The sequence below is a fragment of the Capsicum annuum genome, chromosome 11, assembly GCF_002878395.1.
Source record: "Capsicum annuum cultivar UCD-10X-F1 chromosome 11, UCD10Xv1.1, whole genome shotgun sequence".
NCBI classification, from domain to species: Eukaryota; Viridiplantae; Streptophyta; class Magnoliopsida; order Solanales; family Solanaceae; genus Capsicum; species Capsicum annuum.
In genome coordinates this window covers 136,800,150-136,824,553 of record NC_061121.1, presented here as the reverse complement: position 1 = coordinate 136,824,553, position 24,404 = coordinate 136,800,150, and the positions used below count along the sequence as shown (strand labels likewise).

General features: G+C 34.8%; 1 long non-coding RNA gene across 4 annotated transcripts; it reads right to left on the bottom strand.

Annotated features, from left to right (window-relative positions):
• Window positions 1–227: 227 nt before the first annotated feature.
• Window positions 228–24,404, bottom strand: LOC107846942. Of its 4 annotated transcripts, XR_007046840.1 has the most exons (8): window positions 24,259–24,404; window positions 23,975–24,096; window positions 11,201–11,305; window positions 10,833–11,117; window positions 1,991–2,042; window positions 1,370–1,444; window positions 1,093–1,271; window positions 228–692 (listed from the first exon to the last, which is right to left on the bottom strand). It is a non-coding gene; the product is annotated as an uncharacterized LOC107846942 (long non-coding RNA). The 4 variants fall into 4 exon arrangements; XR_007046839.1 differs by lacking the exons at window positions 1,093–1,271; window positions 1,370–1,444; window positions 1,991–2,042; XR_007046841.1 differs by lacking the exons at window positions 228–692; window positions 1,093–1,271; window positions 1,370–1,444; window positions 1,991–2,042 and adding an exon at window positions 9,401–9,698.

Sequence of the window (24,404 nt, the reverse complement as noted above, 5' to 3'; positions counted from 1 at the left end):
TGAAGAGAGCTTTCAAGAGTTTAGGGTTTTCACCCAATAAACCCATTATTGGTGTTTGAGGTTTTCACCCACAAAGGCTAACTTATTTAAACCAACCAATAATGGAAGCCATAATCAACAACTAAAAATTACACAAAGACATCATCACCCAAACACAATTGCACCTCAGTTTAACATAATCCCAAGACTAGAGAATTAACTACTCGTGAAATGAACGAGAAGAAATATAGCAAACAATTCATTCATGGTATCCATAACAATGGAGGATAAAGAAAATCTTTATTTTACACTTAAATTTCACCAATTTCCATTTTAAATTTTAACTAAAAAAATATTTCAGAAAATTTTGGGGTTCACCTCTTTTCTAATTATTCTATCCTCCTCTCTTACATAATGTCCTAAGGGAAAAAAGAATTTTTCCTTATATGGGAAATTGTAATCAGCTACATATTTTGACTAAAATGCCCTTGATCATTAAACCCACTAGACCGTGATCCCTAACACTTGTCCGTGATTACAGCTACCGCGAATGCGGTCATCATTTGCAATCGCGGTATATTGACCTGTCTTGACTAACCGCGGTCGTGGTAACTGAGGCTTGTTTCTTCTCCAGGTCTTCCAGATGAACTTCTTTTCTCCTTTTGAATCTTTTTATCTTCAATCCACATCTTTCCGTCTCATGACCTGTATGCCTGCAAAATGTTGAAATTAGTGTCCTTAATCATAATTCTGTCTCATTTATACATTCAAATCATGATAATGTGCATGTCAGTTGATTACAAATGAGTAATAAATACACTACTCATCACATATCACAAATAAGGACAATCTATCCCTAAGATAACATCCAAATCTACCATATCTGACATTATCAAATCCACCAATGTCCCATTGTGGAAGATATGTACCACACAACCCATATAGATTTTTCTTTAAACTATAGAATCACCCACTGGAGTAGATAGAGAAAAGGGGTAAAATATACTTTCAAAACCAAAATCAAAATGCACAGCCACATAAAAGGTCACATAAGAAAGAATAGAACCCGGATTGAGCAAAAAATCAAATCATGGGAAAAGTGTTGTAACATACCAGTAAAAACATCTAGAGATGCCTCAGATTCCTAGTGAGTATCAAGTGCATAGAGGTGATTACGGCCAATGTCGGTACCAGAATTTGCGCCTTTGATGTTGGAGTTGAAGAAGTGGCAACCAAAACTTTATTATATCTAGTGGAAACCCTAGTTGAAGGAAAATCTCAATGTATATGACCTAGATGAAGACAATTATAACATTAATTTCTCACCTCCTCACAATATCTATGGTGAAGCTGCCCATAAAAATGAAGATGAGGATAAGATGGGGCTTACTGAGCTCTACTAGCTTTAAATTGGGCCTTGCGCCTTAGGACCACTGCTTTCCTGAGAATGATGATTGCCTGATGGCTAAGATAAGAAGAAAAATTAGAAGAATAAGAGTTGCCCAAGTTCTTCTTTTTGGTTGACTGTCTACTATCTCTCCTATTAATCTATTGACCCCTACCCTGCTATGAATATCTAAACTTCTTATAGTGCCTCTCTCCAATCTCTTCATTTTTTTTTCATCCTCTATGTACTGCATATAAATCACAAGAATAAGCATATCCATGTCAAAGTTTAACATTGCATCCTTACATTCCAATACCTAGTTTTAAGACAAACTAGAAGAAAACTTTATCATTTTAGATTTATGGATAGACACAAACTCTGGAGCTTAACGATACAACTGCTAAAATTTCAATTCTTATTATTTCACACTAATCTTACCCTACTTCATATTCACAAACCCTTGAGCCTTATCTTCTCTCAGTTCCTAAGGAAAGAAATTATTAGGAAAGGCACCTGAAAACTCATTTCATAATGCCTGATCCATATCATCACCCCTCAACTGTTACCACTTCTCATACCGCTGATAATCTATATCTTTCATCTGATATTTAACAAACTCAATACCTTCATAATATAACATGCATCACCTTGAAAGTCTTCTCCATCTCATCCGAGCCTGTAAAGGTTAGGGGATTTAAGCTCATGAACTAAATAACCTGAGTGACCTAAGAAAAAAGAGCAACAGAACCAACATGATCCAAATAATAAGAATGAGATTTCACCAATTGAGTAAGAAAATGAATATATCGATGAAACCCTGTATTAGATATATCTCTCTGAGGGAGCTGATCATAAGCATCACCAATCTGAGAAGCCCGAGAAGCACTAGTGGGGACTGGTGGAACTCCACGTGGAGTGGAACAACTAGAAAAAGGGACCTTGATTGATTCTAAGGGACCTTGATTGATTCTACACTCCATGAACAAGGTGAGTCCCCTCCACATTGTCCTCAGGTAGGAAAAATTTCCCAATAGATTTTCTATGAACATCAGGTATTTAGGGAGGCATGATCTAAAATATGATGAGCTAGGTGTTATAGAAGTTTCAGAACACTAGACTCTATAGCCAAAAATAGGTAATAAGAAAGAGAAATATTTTACAATTCATTGTAGCCTCCTCCTCATAATTATGGCGCACTACACACTTATAGAAAGGACTCTACTCGATATGGCATTGTGGACGACTAATGACTCTAAACCTGGATCTGATACTAAGCTTTTCATGATCAAAACTAGGGTCTGGCCGTGATAGGTATCTCAATCACACTGTAGATAAGAGACCACCCCCTTAGCCTAAACTCAAGAGCACAATAATAATGATATTAATAATACAGAAACAAATTAAGTAGTAATAAGAAGATGAATAAATAACTCTATGAAAACTAAAAGAAAATCAATAACCAATCTCCCAACAATGGTCCACGAAAGCATATAAAAATGAACAAAATCTACGTTAGAGCATGCCCCTGACTATGACCAAAAAGAATCTAAAAGTACTCAATTAATAAAGAAATAATAATGAAATAATAAGTCCATACGAAGGATGGATTCTTACCACTTCACAACAACACAATAAATGCACTAATCCACCTAAAACTTTCTTTGGACCCTACATTATAAAATGAAGTAATGTCCTAGGATAGTCTGTGGGATAAGCATTGGCATGTAACTCAGGCTAAGTGATAAAAAAATGTCATATCTCAAATTAGTCAGAATCGCATGCACACATTCATATATACATATATATAAGATGCCAAGATCGGGTAAGGTTTATGAACATTAGAATTTTAAGACAATTAACTTGGACTTTGTATCTCGATCCATCCTAAAGGCATCCATGGGTTATAGGGGTTCATCTCTCCTTGCTAAAAGGGAACCAGTTTATGTTAGTCATAAAAAATGAGAAAAATCAAAGGGAAAACTAAAGTCACAATGGATAATAACCCTCCCAAATATATATATATATATATATATATATATCAAGTGTGTATCAAACACATGGTCATATAGACCCACAACACCACCAAATATGGTTTCTAATGTTCATCCCCTGGGACTTACACCTTCACATTGATCTACACAACCCCTTTTAGCCGAAATTAAAATTAATTATGCACACAAACCAATCCGTTAATGCAAAAGTCATTAATAAAGTTATTTACCACTTGATATCATTATACCAATACTCTTTCAAGGTAAATTATACATGCCAAACCAATCCATATAATCTCATTGACTTCCAATATCTATTAAAACCAAAAAATGCCATCAAGGCCATCCAAATCCATTTTTATGTCCATTCATCCATTAATGCAATGCATTAAGTTCAAAAGCAAGTTAAACCATGCAATTTTTCCTAATTAAAATTGAATTCACAAAGTGGGTCGAGGTTTATGCAATCCCAAGTAAAATTCAACCAATTTGGGGAAACCCGTGTCCCCCATTCCAGTCATTTAAATAATGTAACAATTCAACCTAGAAACATCAATTTAAAGCATGATAATAAATTCAAACATGGGACAAGTAATTAAATCACTAACAACTAAAATTTCTCAACCCAATTTAAAAACACAAATTTTAATTACATGAAAATCTATTCAATTTATTCCATAATATAAAATTAAAATTTAGGGAAGAGAAACATGCCAGATATACACAAAAATTTTAAAATAATTTGAAGTTTGGAGTTCGAATGATGAATTCTTTGTGAGGCCCTTGAATGTTAATTGGACTGATTTAATCTTTAAAAATGAAGAGAATGGGGTTATTTTTAATTTAAAGGTTGTACAAGGGGTAAAAAGACAAAAATCCCCTCACCCCATGTCAAAAAACAAAAAACTTAAAATTTTCACCATAGTGTGGCACGGCCTTATTGTGGAGGTTTACCGTTGTGCCACACCAATATCGTAGAGGCTAACATCCATGGCACAGTAATGTCGCAAAGTCACACTGCCTTAGAGTTCAAAAATAGCCCCAAACCCTCTCAAAAAATTCCAAAACTTTCCCAAATTACCCTTTTAACATCCCTTAACAAAGTTTAAGTCAAAAATTGATATTACAAAAATAGGAGGATCAAAAATAATATAATCAATTTTAAGGGTATTATACCTTGGTTAATGGTTTGTTTGTGTGCAAATTATTTTAATTTGGCCTTAAAAGGGAATTGTGTAGCTCACCATGAAGGTGTAGTCTTGGGGGGACCAACACTGGAAACCATATTTGCAGATGTTGGGGGTCTATATGACTATGTGTCTCGATATGCATTATATTTTAGATGGCTATCACCTTGGTGTCTTTAACCATTCCATGATACATGTGGATAAAATGGACTGGGGCCCTTCCGATAGGGGAGTTAGAACCATATAGCCTAAGGGTTCCTTTAGGAATGAGCGAGCTACATAGTTCAAGATTAAATCTTTAAACGATCAAATTTCATGACCCTTGTCCCTATCCTGACAACCTATATGTGTATAAATATTGTGCATGTAGTTTATGACTAGATTTGTATAAATGCATTATTTTATCCCTATCCCATGAGTTACATGCTAGTGCTCATCGGACTGACTATCCCCAGGCACTGTATCATTTCTTAATATAGGTTTAGAGGACTTTTCTGTTGCTCTTGTGCATTGTTAGGTGTATTATTGTCTTAGTATTTTGGATTTTTTGTCACAATCAAGGGCATGTCCCGACTTAGTTGGTATTCCTAGTTTAGAGGTTGTCGTGGATAGGATTGGGATATTGTTGATGTCTTGTATTGCTACTTTACATTTTATTTTTGGTTTAATTATTTTTCATTGATTTGGTTGGCTTCCGCTTCTTATTATCATTGAACTCTAGAGATAAGGCAAAAGGGGTGGTATTCGACCTATGGTGCACTTGAGATGCCCATCATGCCTAGGCCCGGGTTTGAGTCATGACAATCAACCTATCACGAATTATATACAACAGAAATAATAATATAAAGTAACCAACTACCCCAGAAAAATAATACCTAAATTGGTCCTCATAACCTAGAAGATCCAATCAAAACACAACATACCACAATCAATACTCATCACCTATACGTATGCAACTACCGATGATACTGATAGATATATGAACATACTAGAGATAGGTAATGCGCATAAAAGGATGAATGCAAAATACAATGTATACATCTATTCTCAAAATAAGTACAATAACATAACCCAGTGTATACACCTCCTCAGCTCGACGTCTTGCAGAGGTAGGACCTACATCGACCTCTCTTCTCTGGCATGATAGATCACAAATGATTGGTCCCCTAGGGGGTTTGGGAGTCCCTATATATACCGACCTAGTCCCAACGTAGGATTTTTAATATCCATTACTATTTTCAATCTACTTCATCCAATACCATATATATATACATATATATATAAATGCACATGATAAAACCATGGCTAAAGGAGTGTATGTTCGTAAATCAATTGCCAAGGGTAAAAATCGAGACTAAATCATTAAAGAAGTGTAGAAAGGGTCAAAATCACTTTCGACTAAGGTATATAGTACTAAGAAAATCATGGATCAAAATCTATCTCAGTCAAATCTCCGAAACATCATTTTTTATATCAAAGGCTCCTAAGTTATTTATTTAGATGGTATGATTCACTATATGAAAAAATTCATTTTAAAAGTGAAAAGTGGGAATAAATTCCATTTTAGGAAAAATAGTAGTAAAACCATCTTTTAGTTGGAATTGTACCATTTACAATCTTAGTGAGCATGAATGTACCAAATCTATCTGTTCCATCACCAGTATCCAAAAAAATGCGATCAAAAGAATCAAAACATTTATAAACTATGGCCACGTGCTTTACAAGAATAAAACACTACCTAGAATCCAACCAATATTATAATCACCACCTTGAGTCAAATGATATATACCCGACATAACCATTACATCATAATTTAGGAAAACCATAATAGTCCACCAAGTAATGTTGTAAGCATATACTAAAGTTTCATTAGTCTTGACTATGTCTATAATGCTAGAAACCTAGGGTAATAGGATCCAAGAGGCATAATAAGTATATTAACCTTAAGGGTCAATCACCCTTCTAGGCCTCAAACTCATAAAATAGGCTAAGTCATGGTATTCTACCTAATATCACACCCTAACATCCCTATCTAACATGCAACATATATAACACACTATCTAATGAAGAAAAGTAGAAATAAGAACACATTAAAGAAGAACCAAAATCATTGAATTACGCATAAATAGTTCATCTTCACTACACGATCCTGAAATGACATCACATTAATCTAAATCTTGTTAGGTGTAAAACCACACCCATATTACTATATCAAGGGGCGGGTTTAATTTTGTGTCAAGAATGGTCCTTCGGGGCTCACAAATAGAATCAAAAATTAGACTCATCACGAGGTTCCTCAAAGGACAAGGAATGCATGCTCAAAAGTTGAGAACAAAAAGAGCATAAATCGTTTCTCAAATCAAGCCTTAAAGTTTAGAAACTCAAAACCTAATTTCTAAGAGTTTACCATGAATGAGGATGGAAATTTAAGGGAAAATTAATGGAAAATGACCAAGGAGAGTTAGGCTAGCTTGACTTTGTTTCTGTGGATGATTTCCCACTTTTTCCTCTCTTTGAGCTCTCAATTTGTTTTGAAAATATTGGAAATACTTACGAAATATTGGGTTGTGAAAAAAAGGATAAAAAAGCTACAAGTGTCGCTAAAGCGGACACTTGGGTGTTGAAGCACCTACCACTAAAGTGGCATCTCAACCGTTTTAGTGGTCTGGCAGAAAGTCGTGGGTGCCGCTAAAGTTGACCACTGGAACCAAAATGTGCAACGCTTTAGCAGCTATTGGATGCTAAAATGCACCACTAAGAAGGGTTCAGGGTTGCTAAATAGTCCATGGGAGGTAAATCACTTAGAGCTAAAGCGCTTAGCACTAAAGCATCCCAATAGGCACTTGAGCGGTCCTACTAGATTCCATCCACAAGATTTTTGTGAAGTCCTAAACAGACTTCGATTGGGTTCTCAAGATTCATTCAAAAAACCATGTATGCAAATGAACTATGCTACCATACCAATTCAACATTTTGGACTCAATGAAAGCCTCAAAATGTTCATTAAAGATGATTTTGAATAAATATGATACCCATACCAATAGTTCTATTTTTAACATAATCCACCCAATACTCCAAAATGAGTTCGAAAGCCTTGAGATCAAAATCAAGGGTCCCCTAGCCTAAAATCTCATTCCAAATCTAATAGCACTATTGAAATTCTCCTTCAATAGCATCTACCTGATGTTTTGGCCCAATACCAAATCCTAAATAGTGAAAGCTTCAAAAAAGAGAAATAAGCCTAAAATCCAAGCGAACCATCTGATAACCAAACCGACAGTTTTGGAAAGTCATAAATACCTTGTACCCACTGTGGGAAGGTTCAAAACATTAGAAGTACACAAAAATGGATGCAATAACCTAGAGGGTCATTTCATTAGACTTGTGGGAAATAGGAGAAAATTGGGAAAAGGATTGAATTTAATTCCCTCTCAGGTTCTTCTTAAGTGGATACATGTCCAATTAACTGGACACCACTAAAGTGGCATACGACCAATAAAGAAGTACCTAACCTAGTCCTCCCCTAAACTAAAGTGGACAAGGAATCACTTAAGCAATGACTGCTTTAGCGGTAGGCTTCTATCAACGCGACATTGCGAGACAACCTCATCCACTAAAGTAGCCTTCGTTAAAGTCACCAAAGGTCTACTTTTGTGGTGTACCTGCCGATTCCATGCACAAGCTAAAACTTAGATCTACTAGGTTTCCATCGACCCTTTGAGATCTATTCAAAATCTAGTGAATGCAAGTGCACTATGATGCCATATTAAATTTTGCATTCTAGAATCTATGGCCATTTGAAAATTCCATTCAAAATTGTTTTGCTGAAATACAGGCCTCACACCTAAGGCTCACTTTTACTAAATTCTGACCAATAGCCCAAAATGAGTCCAGAAGCATTGCGACCCAAACAAAAGACCCTCTAGCCTAAAACCAACATTTCATAGAGGATGGAGCTTTCAGAATTAGCATAAAAAGTTGTTAGCTTGAAGTTTATGCTCGATAGCCAATCCTTGTCAATAAAGACCTTAAAATAGATACTTATGTCTATAAACCAAATGGAATGCCTGATAGCTAAACTGTCAGTTCTAGAAAGTCATAAATTACTTAGGGTAGCATAGGAAAGATCTAAATGATAAAAAGTGTGAAAATACAAAAAAATAGCCCAGCGGATCATTACACTAGGCTATGTCCTCTAAATCTGAACCAAAGGTTCCAGTAAGCAAAGTCAATTCCTAAAGGAGAAACAACTACCAACTTAACGGAATTTAAAGGTTATTACTATTCTACATTATGGATCATATTTGCACGTCCTATGATCATTAGGCTTAACCAGGAACTTATCATGACCAGCGAGAAGATAATTAATTCTAGAGGACATCAAGTGCATATTTGTAACGATGTTGGTTTGATGTTACAGTACATACACAATGTGATCATTCATGTTCTTCGTATCTATGATAAAAAATATGGTAATTAGCTCCATTTCCAACTGTCATTTCACCTACAATAATGATGTAATATTACCTCCAAAATTGAATTGATGCCTAAATTCGATACACCGACTACATTTTCTACTGGAGAATGCCAACAACCAGAATGTTTTAATATCAAAAATGTGTTTGTATTTAGGTTATGTTGTTTGGAGCAAGTGGCAGCTACTCACATGACTCAATTCTACAAATAACACTTACTTTTAATCACTTTGGACAAGGGCTGATCTAGAGGATGCCAAGAGTGAGATGAGGATTTGTTCATAATGTCAACAATGACTCTACTCATTGGCAAATATATGTCATTGGTGGAAGTCAACAACCTACCATCCTCACCCAGGTCAATTATTTCATCACCCCGCCTAACAGTAATAGATTTTACTGATTCAAATCAATGCAGGGACAACGGACTAACAAAATGTACAGACAATCTAACCCACATAACGCACTATATCCCATCAGAAATACATTAGTACATATCTATAAGAGGTGAAGCTAGAATCTTGCGCATAAGAACCATATCTTATGTAGAGTTGTATTCTCGTAGCACAGAACCATGCTGTCCAGAGAAGGTTGAGTAACTGGAATAGGTCACAAGTTGAGGTGGATTTTCCAGAATCTAATCCAGTACATATACTCAGATCACCCAAAGTTACCTGGACTAAAAAAATATAGAATCAGTAAACTAAAAAATTGTTTTGGGGAATGGATTAGATCATCTAAATAAAATCATGACGGAGAAATCACCCACGATTACTAAATCAATTTAGGAACCCTTATACAATCTATATGGGGGATGTTCGTATATGTGACATCCTCCTACAATGCCAAACATGTAACGATTTCAAGGTTTTCCAAAGATCACTAAAAGTCAATTTAGGAACCCTTACACAATCAACATGGGGATGTTTATATACATAACATCCTCTCACACTGCCAAACATGTAATGATTTCTTTTTTTTTTTTACACTGGTAATATTCAAACATATAATAATTTCTAGTTTTTCCCAAGATCACTAAATCTATTTAGGTAACCCTAACACAATCCATGTAGGGATGTTCGTTCATGTAACATCCTCCTACACCACCAAACATGAAATGATTCAAACGTTTACACGCTTACTTTAAATTTTGAGAAGCCTAAATAGTCTGTGGAGCAAAGACAGTAGACTTAACAAAAAACATACAAGGAAGAGGCAATATAATAAAAGAAAGAGGAAATATAAATCCCTAAACCAGAGCAGTCATAGAAACTCACTAAGTGTTAGTCAGATACTCATAACCAGAGCAACCATCAAGTAAACTAAGGTTTGGGTATCACTTGTATATTTCTAAAAGACTAATTAGTCACTAGTCAGTACACAAAAGATCTTGAAGAGAACAAGCTAGGGTAAATAGAAACTATCAACATATTTCTGTTAAAAGCAAAACAAGTTGATTCAAACCATATAGAAGAAGAAAAATTCCAATTGACTCATGCGACATTAATATTTTATTCATATCACATAATATTTTAGACCATTTTCACCTTTATGATTAAGAAAATTTTACCAAAAAAATAGATCACTAGAACTAAGTTTTATCCAAAAAAAATAAAAAAATCAAGCACTGAAGTATTTGGGTGAAAATTATCATGTAAATACTTATGAAGCAATTGGGTGATGGTAGGGATTGTTGAGTTTGCTTAGGCTTATTCTTCACACAATTGTGTCCCACCAGTCTACACATTTTAGAATACTCAGGTTTGCAGTTAAAATTTTCAAGAGATGAACTCCAGATGAATTCAAAAGATACCTTTTTCAACATTTTGAGTGTGTTGCATGACTTGATCAACAGATGGAAGCAATGAAATTTTGGCTTGCATATTCTCTTTGTCAATAATCAAGGAATATTTTGTCGATTCTTCACATTTGTTGACTAAAAGGCATGGTAGAACCTGAACTTGTGATTTTAGATGGTGTTCACACATGTTGGTTAGCACAAAGGGTTCTCTTGTTTAAAGATTCCACCTTTTTTTCAGAAATCCCTAAAGAGGAGCTTAAAAATTAGGTCTTTGCTCTAGTCCCTTTCTTATAGCACCTAAAAGAAAAAAACATATCATTTAAGTTCATCAAATAAATAGTAGGTTTTGAAAAACACAACATATTTAAACAAATACTTACTTGTTTCAAATTCTTGAGTGTATTTCATACCAATGGTTTCCATTCCTTGAATAATAGACATGGTGGAGTATTTAAGCCCTTATCCTCGACCCATCCCTATAGAACCTAGACAAAAAAATTAAATCATATTTGATACTTTAGCATTTAAATTCATATGAATATATGGCACATAACTTTACCACATGTGTGATCGTTGAAGACAAATTTAGGTCACAACCTAAAATATCAATAGCAACCTGATTTCAATTGGTATATAAAATATCTTACCTGTTTCAACCTCTTAGAGGTATTGCTTGACAATATTACTAGATTGAGGAAATAAACTCTTAGTTAACATATTATCTTTCTCAGCTAAATATCTAAGCCCTCATCCTCGTCCTTTTTCTATAACAACAGGCGCAACAAATGTATACATAGTACTCTTTCAAGTTGATCCGACCTCATTTTCAATCTTCAATCGGTTCATCTTGATCATACAAAAAAAACAAAAGTGAAGAAAAGAATATGAAAAAAATGTGGGATGATATAGTAATAGATGAAATCATCATGCATTTCATAAGAATGTCTAACAATATAATTATTATTTTAGATAACCAAAACATTACCTCATTAGTTCTTTTTTGTTTTTTTTTATGTGATGGACTTCCTAACCCTAAAACATCATCATCCATTTTAATATCGTCATCCACATTTTCCAATGTCTCATAGGAATCATGAGGTTGAGTCTTCCTCACTACTTTCCAACCTTTGTTAGAATTATCATTGACATAAAAAACTTGAGATGCTTGATCCACTAAAACAAATGGCTCATTTGTTTTCAAAAATCTACCCGCATTGACACTCACAAAGTCATACTCATCTTTCTTGACTTCCTTTATTTCATCATACACATCAAACCAATTACATCAAAATAAGATCACTCTTCCATCCGATACAAATTGCAATTCAATAACCTCTATTAACACTCTATAGTAATCAACGTTATCACCAGGAGTACCATTTCGCCAATACAACAACACCACAATTCTGATTTCTTAACTTTTTATCATAATATTCTACATGAAATCTATATCCATTAACAATATAACCATTGCAATGTGTCGAATATTTGGTAGGACCGCGTGAAAGTGAAAGTAGATCTTCCATGATCCCACTATCATCTCCTTTATGCAATTGTGCAACCTATGAATCAGATTGCACTGAATACTTTAGAATGAGTAATATGATATTAAAATATTAAATTTGATGGTTATTTATTACTCACCCTATCTTTAAACCATTTAATAAATTGTCGGTTCCATTCAGCATCAGACAAGTGTCGAATAGCATCCTTATGAATTTGTGCAAATTCTCTATAAAATTAAAGTGAATCATTAATTTCAAATAGAAAGGAAATTAACCTAAAGGAAATAATAAAAATGATACTACATGAGTTCTTCCCATACTTGAGATACGGTAAAATTTCATCAGAATTCTTCAATATGTATATATTTGCTATTCTAATTCATTGGCCTCAATCTCACATGGATCTTTAGCTCCCAAAGTTTTTCCAGGTTGATAAAATATAGATAAACCTCCATTAGATTCTTTTTAACATCAATTAAAATTTCTTTTAAGAAGATTGAATTTTGTGTCAATTCTATACAAATACCTTGAACGCAAAGTCATACACTCATTTGCAATGTAGCCCTCTGCAATAGAACCTTCAGGGCATGCCCTATTACCAATGAGAGATTTCAAAAAATACAACCATCATTCCACAGGATACATCCACCTATAATTAATAGGTACGAAAATCTTAGCTTTAGTAGCTAAATAAATAGGCAAGTGCACCATGACATTAAAAAATAAAGGAGAAAAGACCTTTTTTAACTTGCAAAGTGTTATGGGAATTTACACTTCAATATGTTCCAAATCTTCAGTTCTCAACTCCTTGAATCCAAGAACACTAAAAATATGAGATAACTCAATAATTGGTTCACACACTTCTTTGGACAACATACCACGCAGTGCAAGAGGGAGTAGATATTATAGAAGAACATGAAAATTATGACTTTACAACTCAGATATCTTATGATCTTTTAAGTTCACACATTGAGAAATATTAGATGAAAACCCATCAGGTACTTTTAGATTCTTTAAGAAAAGATAAAAATTGTACTTATCTATAGGAGACAACGTGTAGCATGCAGTTGGAACTTCAACTTTTTCCCCCTTTTGGATGAGGTACAATTCCGGTCTAATGTTCATTTCTTGCAAGTCTAATCGAGTGTTAATTTTATCCTTGGTGGAGACAACGTGTAGCATGCAGTTGGAACTTCAACTTTTTCCCCTTTTTGGATGAGGTACAATTCCGGTCTAATGTTCATCTCTTGCAAGTCTAATCGAGTGTTAATTTTATCCTTGGTGTTTCCTTTGACATTCAGAAATATCCCCATAAAAGCCTCCTATATTTTTTTTTCCAATATGCATAACATCAAAATTATGATACAATAAGAGATACTCCCAATATGGAAGTTTAAAAAAGATACTTTTCTTGTTTCAATTATCCTTTCGATCTTTATGTGATATCTTCTTCATTTTCATTAGATCTCTTGAGAATGGTTGCCCTTCAAGATCTTGTACTTAATTAAGTATCTCTGTACCAGAACAATTTTTTGGTGGTGGCCTTTTCTCTTCTGTACCATCAAAGGACTACTTCTCATATCTCAATTTGTGACTAAGAGGAAGGTAATACCAATGACCCATAAAACACTGCTTTTTACTGTTAGCCAATTGAATTACGAAAGTGTCTTTGTTCCAACACGGACATTCAAATTTTCCTTTGGTACTCCATCCAGATAAATTTCCATATGCTGGAAAGTCATTGATGGTCCATAACAAAGATGCATGCAACATAAAATTTTGTTTAGTTGTTGTGTCATAGGTCTCAACACATATTCCCCATAACTCATTCAATTCCTCTATCAAAGGCTGAAGATATATATCAATTGCATCTCCTGGACCATTTGAACCAGTAATAAGCATTGACAAAATAAAACTTTCTTGTTTCATACACAACCAAGGTGGTAAATTATAAGGAATAAGAACCACAGGCCTAATGCTATGTGATGTTTTTGAATTTTAAAATGGTTGAAATCCATCACTAGCAAGTCCAATTCTAACATTACGGGACTCAATAGCAAATGAAGGATAATGTTCATCAAGTGACTTCCATGCTATTGAATCATCTAGGTGCCTCATTATCCCATCATAAACTCTTTTATACTTATTCCATGTCATTAGAGTAGATGTCTTTGAAGACATAAACAGGCTCTGAAGGCTAGGCTTTAAGGAAAAATAGCGTAAACTCTTTGTTGCTATTTTTTTGCCTTTTTTGTTCCTTGGTTCTCCACTATAGGTATCTATTTTCCATCTAGACGCACCACAAACTTTGCAAGAATAGAGTGAGCTATCTTCCTTCCAGTATAACATGCATTCATTAGTGCAAGCATCTATCTTATTGTAAGAAATTTCGAGTTCTCGAATTATTTTCTTTGCCTTATAATATGAGTTTGGAAAATTGGCACCATCAGGCAACAACTCTTCTTTTAATACTTTCATTGTAAATGATGCGTTACTCCATCGGCCCATACTTTTGATGTGAAGCAATTTAATCAAAGTGGAAAGCTTCGATGCTTTTGAATCTTGATACAGTGGCTGCTCAAAATTTGTTCAATAATTTGTAAAATTGTTCTGCTACAACATTTGGATCCTCCACAACACAATTAGTGTGTCTAGGTCCACCATCATGATTACGATACAAATCTCTCAATAATTTAACTACTCATCTTCACTCTCACATTCTTCTACTTTATCATCATATCCATCTTCAGATTTGTATTCAAATAATAGTTCACCCAAGTGTTCTCCATAGTGAAACCAAAAAGTATAATTCTAAACTATTCCATGTACTTTTAAATGTGTCTCAATTATTATACGAGTTCTTAAAGTAGTATTGCAACATTTCTTACATGGACATCGCATTTCATGTTCTTCTCCTATTTTACTAAAAGCATAATTCAAAAACTTTTTCACACCACTTTTGTAGATTTCACTGTCCTGGTCATTAATAAGTTGCATCCATTTCTTACTAGGTTCCATAACATTGTAAAGTACATAAAATATTAGATTGAGACAAATTAAATAATAGAAAACTATGTACAAGGATGATGCTTATCTAAATCAACATCACTACTAACCCACCTGATAAAATTATCATTAAAGACCTCAGTAGAAGAATTATCTTACAACTAATACAACAACAACAACATACCCAATATATTCCCAATAGGTGAGGTCTGGGGAGGGTAAGTGTACGCAGTTCATACCACTACCTCAAAAGTGAGATAGAGAGGTAGTTTCTGGTAGACCCCCATCTCAAAATAAAGCAATCTAAGATAAGATAAGGAATAGTAATTATAATACCCATGCCTTTTTCTTAGCTTGAAATCATCTTAAGGATGTCAGAACTTGCTTTGAAATACAAAACCATTTTTTCACACAAGATATTTTTTTATGATTATCACTTTCCATCACGTGGAAAATTGAATAAGCTTTCCATCAATACCAATTTCATCAAAATTCAGTATCGGGGGAAGAAGTTATGGATGTTTTACTCAGCGCTGTCAAAATCGCCCATGTACGATGGCCAGGTTGACGGACCGTCGATCGAGTGCTGGACCATTTATTAGACCATTGCAGCCAAGGCTGGGGTTCAACCTTCTGGATAAAGTGCGACAGACAGGTCAATGGACCATCGACCTAATAATGGACCGTCGACCCAGCGACGGACCACCACACGAGCCATCGCTACCTAGGCAGTGAGACCCTATTCTGGTCCACCTACGATAGTCGAAATGATGGACCGTCGACCCAGTGACGGACCATCACACGAGCCATCGCTACCTAGGTAGTGATACCCTATTCTGTTCCACCTACGAGGGTCCAAACGATGGACCATCAACCCAGCGGCGGACCATCGCACGAGCTGTCACAGGTTTTGTTTAGCAAATTTTTAAGTCATTTTAAAGGGGCTTTTTAGTCTTTTTCCACCCGCTTATATACCTAGTTAAATTCGGCCAGAAATTACATTCTCATTAAAATTTCACAACAAATATTGGGGTTTCTCTCTAACCTTAATCTCCAAGAACAAAATCTAATCTTCTTCAAGAACTAAGGGATTTCCAATCCTTCAAGTTCAAGAACATTAACTCAGGTACGCATAGTGTTGATTTATGGACTCCTTTCATCCATGAAGACCTGTCAGATAAGGGGTACTCGTAACTGAAACATTAGCTATATGCCTAGAGCCATGTCATGTTTTCACATACTCTTAGTCAAGCTATGAATCCTTAGACTTCAGACAGTCTTATAACTTAGGAAAATCTCTATTATCTCATAAACCCAGTCAGTTGTCAAATATCAGTAGTATTTCATCAGTCAACAGAATTCAGTAATTTTGCTCATGTTCAGTTTAGTAAATCATGATCAGTGTCCATTCAGATAGGAGTTGAAATTAGAACCAAGTGAACCCAAGGATGGGGACACACACCATCAGATAAGGGTGTGATCCTTAGCAGTCATCCTGCGTTCCAAAACTATGTAGCCAGCATAGGTTGAGACATCAGAATTGTTGATGAGGGTTAATGAGGTGGATAAACACTGTCAAATAAGGGCCTTACCATTCTCGTATAGGGGACATTATCAGATGAGGGTCACCCATAACTTGTCCTTACCAGTGGTGCAGTATTGACACCCTTCCTATTAGGGTTATAAATTGGACCCCAACTCAGACATAATGGCATATCAGGGGCATGTCGGTTAGATAACTACTTCCCACAGTTTCATGTTACAGAATTAGGACTGTCAGATACAGTCAATCAGTCTCAGTAATGGAACTCAGATAGTTCTTTAGAATTCAGGACTGTCAGATACAGTCAACTCAGATACAGTTCGGAACTCTGATAGTTCCATCAGATTTAGGACTGTTAGATACAGTCACTTCGATTATCAGTCATATCAATTATTAATATGTTAGGTTATCAGTATTCAGACTCAGTAATCATGTTATCACGTTGTCAGTTACAGTTACGTATTTGTGCATGCATTCTCACGTTCATGTTAGACTGTCAGTTAGCGATAATCATACATGTGAACCCTTGCATATAACCTACCTCACATGTATACTCAATACGTTCCATTGTACTAATTCATTTGTGCTATGTTGCTTTCTTTTTATGTTACACCATAGGTTCAGAGACACGAGTTCCAGATAAGCAGTAGATTTCAGTTTCAGCAGTCAGAGTCCGAAGTGAGTCCTCATCCTTCAAGGGCATGATTATTTCTTTACTATCTCATTGATTAGCTTATTAGTTAGAGTTAGGGCTCATTTGTTTGCACTTAATGGAGGTCTGGATCTAAATGGTTCAGACTTCATATCATTAAGTGCATTTGTTTTTTATCAAGATTTTAGCTCTTAATAGGTCTAAATAGGTCTTAATCATTCAGATCTATAATCAAGTCTTAATAGGTCTGAAAAGGTATTCTGGTATTGGACAATATTCACCGCCACTCTATTCATAATCATCAATCACCACCATTCACCACCTTTGCCATTGCCACCATTATCAATCACTACCCACCACCTCCACCATCACAACCACCATCGACAACAAATATTGCTACCAACCACTATTGTCAATCGCTACCACACCTACTACCTCTATTATTCTAATTATATTCACCACTACCGCCTCCGTCAATAGCACCACCATCATCAACCACTACAGGCCAATTCCTACTATCGACCAACTCATCTATCATAACTAGCACCACTGCTAACTACCACTAATACATCACAACCTCCACACATTCTTTGGTTACCACAACCATTGTCACTAGTAACACCACCTCTACCATCATTTCAACCACTACCATCACTGTAATTTATCTCTACTAATAACTATCTTCACCATCACAACTACCAACATCTTCAACTAGCACCAACACACCATCAACCATCATGCATTCATTTTTTAGCCATCACAATGAACACCTCCAACTACTAATATCAAGCAACATCACATCACAACCACCACCACCACTATCAACCGCCACCATCATAACAACCACTAAAATACCAACCATTTCAACTATCACCACCAACATTACTAATCCCTAACATAAATCATTGTTACCGCAACCACCATTATAAACCATCTCCACTATCACTAACAAACATAAATATTACTTTTTTAAATCAAATAATAATTTTGTTGTATTAAATTATATACTTTTATAATATATAATTATTTTTTATTTTATTATATATACAAAAAATATTTTTTATATAGATGTTGAAAAACAAACAGTCTTAATCATTTAGTTTTCAGATCTAAAGACATCTTAATCATTCAGATGTGCATTCAGATTCAGACATCTGAATCTTAAAAAGAACAAATGTACCCTTAGTTGGGGACATATCCCATCAACTCCTTATTCAGCTAATTCAGACATTAGAGGCTTTCAGACTAGATGCAGACTATTATGTTTCAGATTTCAGCATTTTTAGTTTTGTTTTGGGTATCCTATTACCCCACACAGATGTTTTATTATTCAGATTTTGTTCAGTATTGAACCTTATGGTCTTTCAGTGCATATTTATGCATTATCGTGTTATATTTTGTAGTGTATAGGTACAGATATCAGTCATGGATTAGCTTGTCGTCCTTCGATGTCATGAGCACCGTGTAGCATTCCGAGCACCAGGTTCGGGGCATTACAGTAATAGACCAAGATACAATAGAAATTAACAAATTCAATAATACTAAAAAAAGATGCTCTAACAATCACACCAAAACATACACCAACCTAAACTCCTACTAACCATCTACCTTAATTTGCCTCCTGCACACCTTCCTATCCAGGGCCATGTCCTTGGTAAGCTGAAGCTGCTCCATGTCATGTCCAATCACCTCCCTCCAATACTTCTTTAGTATACCTCTACCTTGCTTGAGACAGTCCCTAGCCAACCTCTCACACCTCCGTACTGGGGCATATACAAGTTGTACCCTAAAAAAAAGAACCTTTCCAGAAATTTAACTCATGTTAGCCCATTCTCTATGTGCAATGGTCGAGGAGATGTTGTAACCATTAAATTTTGCACTGCTAGATAGTACAACATAAATATTTCTGGAACTCGTGGGTTATGCTAGAAGAGTTGGTGAAAAAATATCAACTTTTCTTTAAGTTTGAATTTAGGAGGAAAGGAGAAGTAAAGCATGGAACATGGCTCCTCTAGCATTCTTGTGCCCTGTTCTAAGAAACCAAAGTTCACTTAAGGTTGTATCTATTCTACTTTAATAAGAAAAAAACTGCAATCAGAGAAAGAAAATGGGCAAAGGAAGGTAAATGACCAATACGTGATAGACTCAAAAGATTGAGAAGGAAAAGCAAAAACCACCAATTTTGTGAACTACAGTCAGAAAACACGCAATCACTGATCAGCATACACACACCCCTCTATCAAGATATTCACACGCATAATACACAGAGCGAAAAAAACACATACTCCCCAAATTAAAATTTTGATCACTAGAGGCCTCTCTCACAATTTATATATGCACAACACACCCTCACAGAATACACAGCCACCCTCACTATTTGCGCGCACACACCCCTCCATCAAGATATTTATACGTATAATGGACGCAGCAAAAACACATATACTCTCCAGATTTTCCTTCAATGCAATACACTCATATACAAAATATAAAGAGGAATACAGAAGATGAGGATTTTTAAAAAAGATGGACAAATACAAAAAGACGTGAAGGGGAAAATGAGTGTAAGTTTGTACGTAAATTTTCTCATTAATATATGACATTTCATGATTTTGGCTATCGTACTCATGGTTGTATGATCAAACAATAATAAATATTATGTCACCTTCGAATCTGGACTAAAAAATTGGGTGGTTATCTTTTAAAGAACCAATTGGGAGAAATAAAGCACCTTTAGTAAACCACAACCAGCACCTTAATATTTATAATATGTCTGTCATCTTATCTTCCATATTCTCTCAATCATTGTCTGTGGTTCACTCTATGTCAAAGACTATCTTCCAAATAAAATGTACAATGCATTCGACTTTTTTTCCCCTTTAGATATAATGTGTATTGATCAAGGGACAAAGGAGCCACCATGTTTTGCTCTTAGCCAGCAAACCATCCACTACTTTAAGAAAACATTGGGCCATTTTATTTTGGTATATATGTACTTTGACACCAAACTCACCACTTCTATCTAGAAAAACTAGCATAAAAGGTACTCATGTTTCTAGTTCATGACAAATCATTAATCCGATAGACATACCTAAAAAAATAGCGTTCCATCAAAACATTCTTTAATTTCTATATAAAAAATCCTTTGTTTTCCCCCAACAAAGCTCCCATCATGGCAGCAAAAGAAATATACTAGAATAGATTATGATTATTCTGTCCAATTATCAAGATACCATCACTACCAATGTATTTAGCTCTATCTATATTATTACACTGCACAAAGGGAAATTTGATTTAATACAGTACATTTTTTAGTTAATCGGACTTAAGCATTATATTCCATTACAAAAACACAAACTTGCAAAAGAGAAGTATTGTATGTTCATTAACAAGTGCACTTGTTGGGCCTTAATATAAACGCCAGTTATTTGTGTTGTTTATAGTCTATAAAGATGGATTATTATTATGTAATCCAACAGGAATTCTTCAAAGCATACAAATTGAACTCTCTTAATTGAAAAACGTGTTTAATTTGTGTACACATCGATTAATCATCAGACAGCCTATACCACATTGTCAAGGAGTAGATTAACCTTCTCAAGGTTAATTATATTCAAATAAACAACATGAAATATAGTTGACCAAAATCAATTGAATGTAAAACAGAAGTAGCATACGAAGATCAAATAAAACTAAATATTGAATACTAAGTATTAAGTTTTGAAGAAGATTTGCATGGAAATTAATAGAATGTGGGGAAAGGGAGGAAGATAAGTCATTACCATTATCCTAAGAACCTAAAGGAAACTTCCTTTCCAGTAGAAAAAGTTCCAACAAAAAAGCTGCTACTCCCATCAATTGGAAAATATGAAGGAGGACAAAGAAGAATATAAACAAAAGTAGACAGTTGGAAAACTATTATTAAATTCCATCTACTCAAAGGTTGGGTAAGAGAATCAATCTAAACCACTAAGGAATCATCAATTAGTTTAACATAAATAGTACTTTTAGTTGAACTAAGCTCTCATGTTTTGACGGTTTAGGTGACGTATTCTTGTCGTTACCAGACTATGGATAAGATGAACCTATTCATAAGAGAGAGACTGAGAAACAAATGAAATGAAAGAGTTAAAATGGTGGTATACCAGGTGTCTTTCATTTAATAATCATTATCCATTAAAATTTGATACCTAATCTTTAGTTATGGGCATAAATTATTCTTTTCACCATATTTTTTCCAAGAGAATTTCCTCTATTTCTTTGTTTTCTAAGCTATTTTCCTAGGTATCCTTATTATCTCCACATCTTTTAGCCTTTTTGATTGGTAAAACAATTTATGACAACCATATCCTTCTTAAACTAAACTTGTCTAACCGGGTTATTAGGTCGTAACTAAACTAAACTTATTTGTAGTAGGAAATTAAACAGCATGCTGTGTGTGTTCTGATTCATCAATATAGCAGGTTAATTCGATTTATAGAAGTGAAAAAATTCCTTTTGTTGAAACTCTAGGCAAAGACAATCAGGATTTAAAATTATACTCTTGTTCTTTTTTTTGACAAAATTATACACTTGTTCCTCATATTCAGTTAGGAGGAAATGTGATTGCTGCTATACAAGTTAATTAAACAAACTGCTGCTATACAGGTTAGTCAAACAAACTGCAATTACATGCTAAGTCTCCATTGCCAAGGAGAAGCAAAAATAAACAAGAATGAGGGATCCAAGAAAATAGATCCCGAGCAATGGGAATTTGCAAATAAGGATTTTCTCAGAGGTCAGCCACATCTTTTGTAGAATATCGACAGAAAGAAACCTATTCATAATCATTCTGCACAGAAGATTCATAGTATTTCATCTTCGTTGACTGAATTGGAAAGACATGGGTATAAGGAAGATATTGAAAAGTTGAAGCGTGAGAACAAATTCCTTCATTCAGAAATACACAGACATAAATAGAATTATCAGGGACTTAAAATGCAAATGCAGGTTCTTACCGAATGTGTCCAATAAGTGAAAGACTAACAAAATACCATGCTCTCTCCTACTCTATGCTGGACTCCTTATGGAAAACACCATATATTTTGCGGTAGGATTTAAGTCCTATGACCTCACAAGAATATCAGGCATAGTGGGGAAATGGTTTGACTGGAGAGGAGTAGAAACTCCATCATAAGAATGACCTGTAATATAAAAGTTATGGAATGGGTATCGTCGATCCTGCGAGAAGCATCCAAGACTAATGGGAACACAATCAAAAGGTGGAGGAAAAAATATGCTTTTTTGGGGATATACTATGCAAAGAATTTTAACGGTTTCAGAAAATACATTAGCTTGATAAATGTTAGAGGCAGAAGAAGGCCCGTCATCGTTATCCCTGAGCTAACTTTAAACTCACATTAGACAAAAATCGCAGAGAAGATTGAAAGATTCATTAATAGTCAGCAACATCTGGGGAACTTAGCTACAAATAGACTGGTGGACGAAAATATTCCCTATGCGAATATGTTAAAGAACTTTAAATGGGCTAACAAGGGGAAGAACAACGTGCCAGCAGGGGATATAATAAAGAAGAGTGGTAGAATCTGCATTATTGAGGGTGCTTACAGTCCTCATAAAAAAATCAAACACTGTAACTATCACCCAAGTTAAATCCACTTCCTATCCTTTAATGGCATGTATTAACTGCACAACTTAGTAGACTAAAAATTACTAGGATGTCGTGAGAGTGTTTCAAGTTCAAATTTCAATCACTCTATTTTTATTTTTTGAAAACCCTTTAGTGAAAATCCTACATAGCATCATTGCTCATTCAACAAATATCTTACTAGATTCTCACCTCATCTCATCTTAATACTGAAGGTTGAACAACTCTTCCCATTTCAATTGAAGTTTACCTCATTCCTAACTTCTAACCAAAGATTACTCTACACAAAAATATCTCCCATAATCACTAGAGGTATTCACAATTTCATCTAAATAGTTAAACCACATGATAGTCTGTCCTCATTGCCAGATTGTGCAACTCTTAAAAACTTCTGAGACTCAAGCTAACTAATTGTAACTACTAATCCAAAGCATAGCTTTCTTCAAGTAGTACAATAATAAAAGTACACCGATCTTAGATCAGATCATAAATTAAAATACCACAAACAGCAACATAACAAATCTAAGGCTCTATCGTACCCCGCCCAGCCCAGCCCCACTTTGAGACTACCCCATCATTCCCCGCGTAGCAAAGCAGCCTCACTCCACACCTGCTATACCCCATTGCTATTCCTAGTATCTAGACGACAGAGAGACAATAACTAACCGACCATAAATTAACAAATTTCATACTAAATGATTGAGTTATACAAATAAAAAAATAACAGATTCAGATAGCAATAAAATTAATTTAGAACAATTTTGGAAGAAAAGAGCAACCCGCGAAATTAAACATAAATCATACCTCAAATTCACGATTAGGGCAAATATTAGATGCAATAACCCACGAAATTGAAGAAGAAATTGAAAAATTTTCCCCTCTGAGAATAGCTCCTTTGATATTTATCTTTTGCTTATGTGTGAGAACTAAAAGGAAGAAAGAAACAAGACCAAATTCAGGTTACTTTAATGCCACCATGAAAACACAATCAAGAAGAACTTTATAGTGCAAACCCACTGTGAAAAATTTAATATTTTTAAAAGGGTGTCAACCAAAAGTAAGAAACAAGAAGCCCAATTCATGTTTACCTCACTTCAAAATTTGAGCGTGTACTATTTGATTTGCGACTAGTAGATGTCGAGGATGTGGACTGGTCGTATGGCTGCTAGAAAGAAGCTTGAACGATGAACAGCTTTTGTTACCTTAATTAATTATTCAGAATCAATTAATTAAA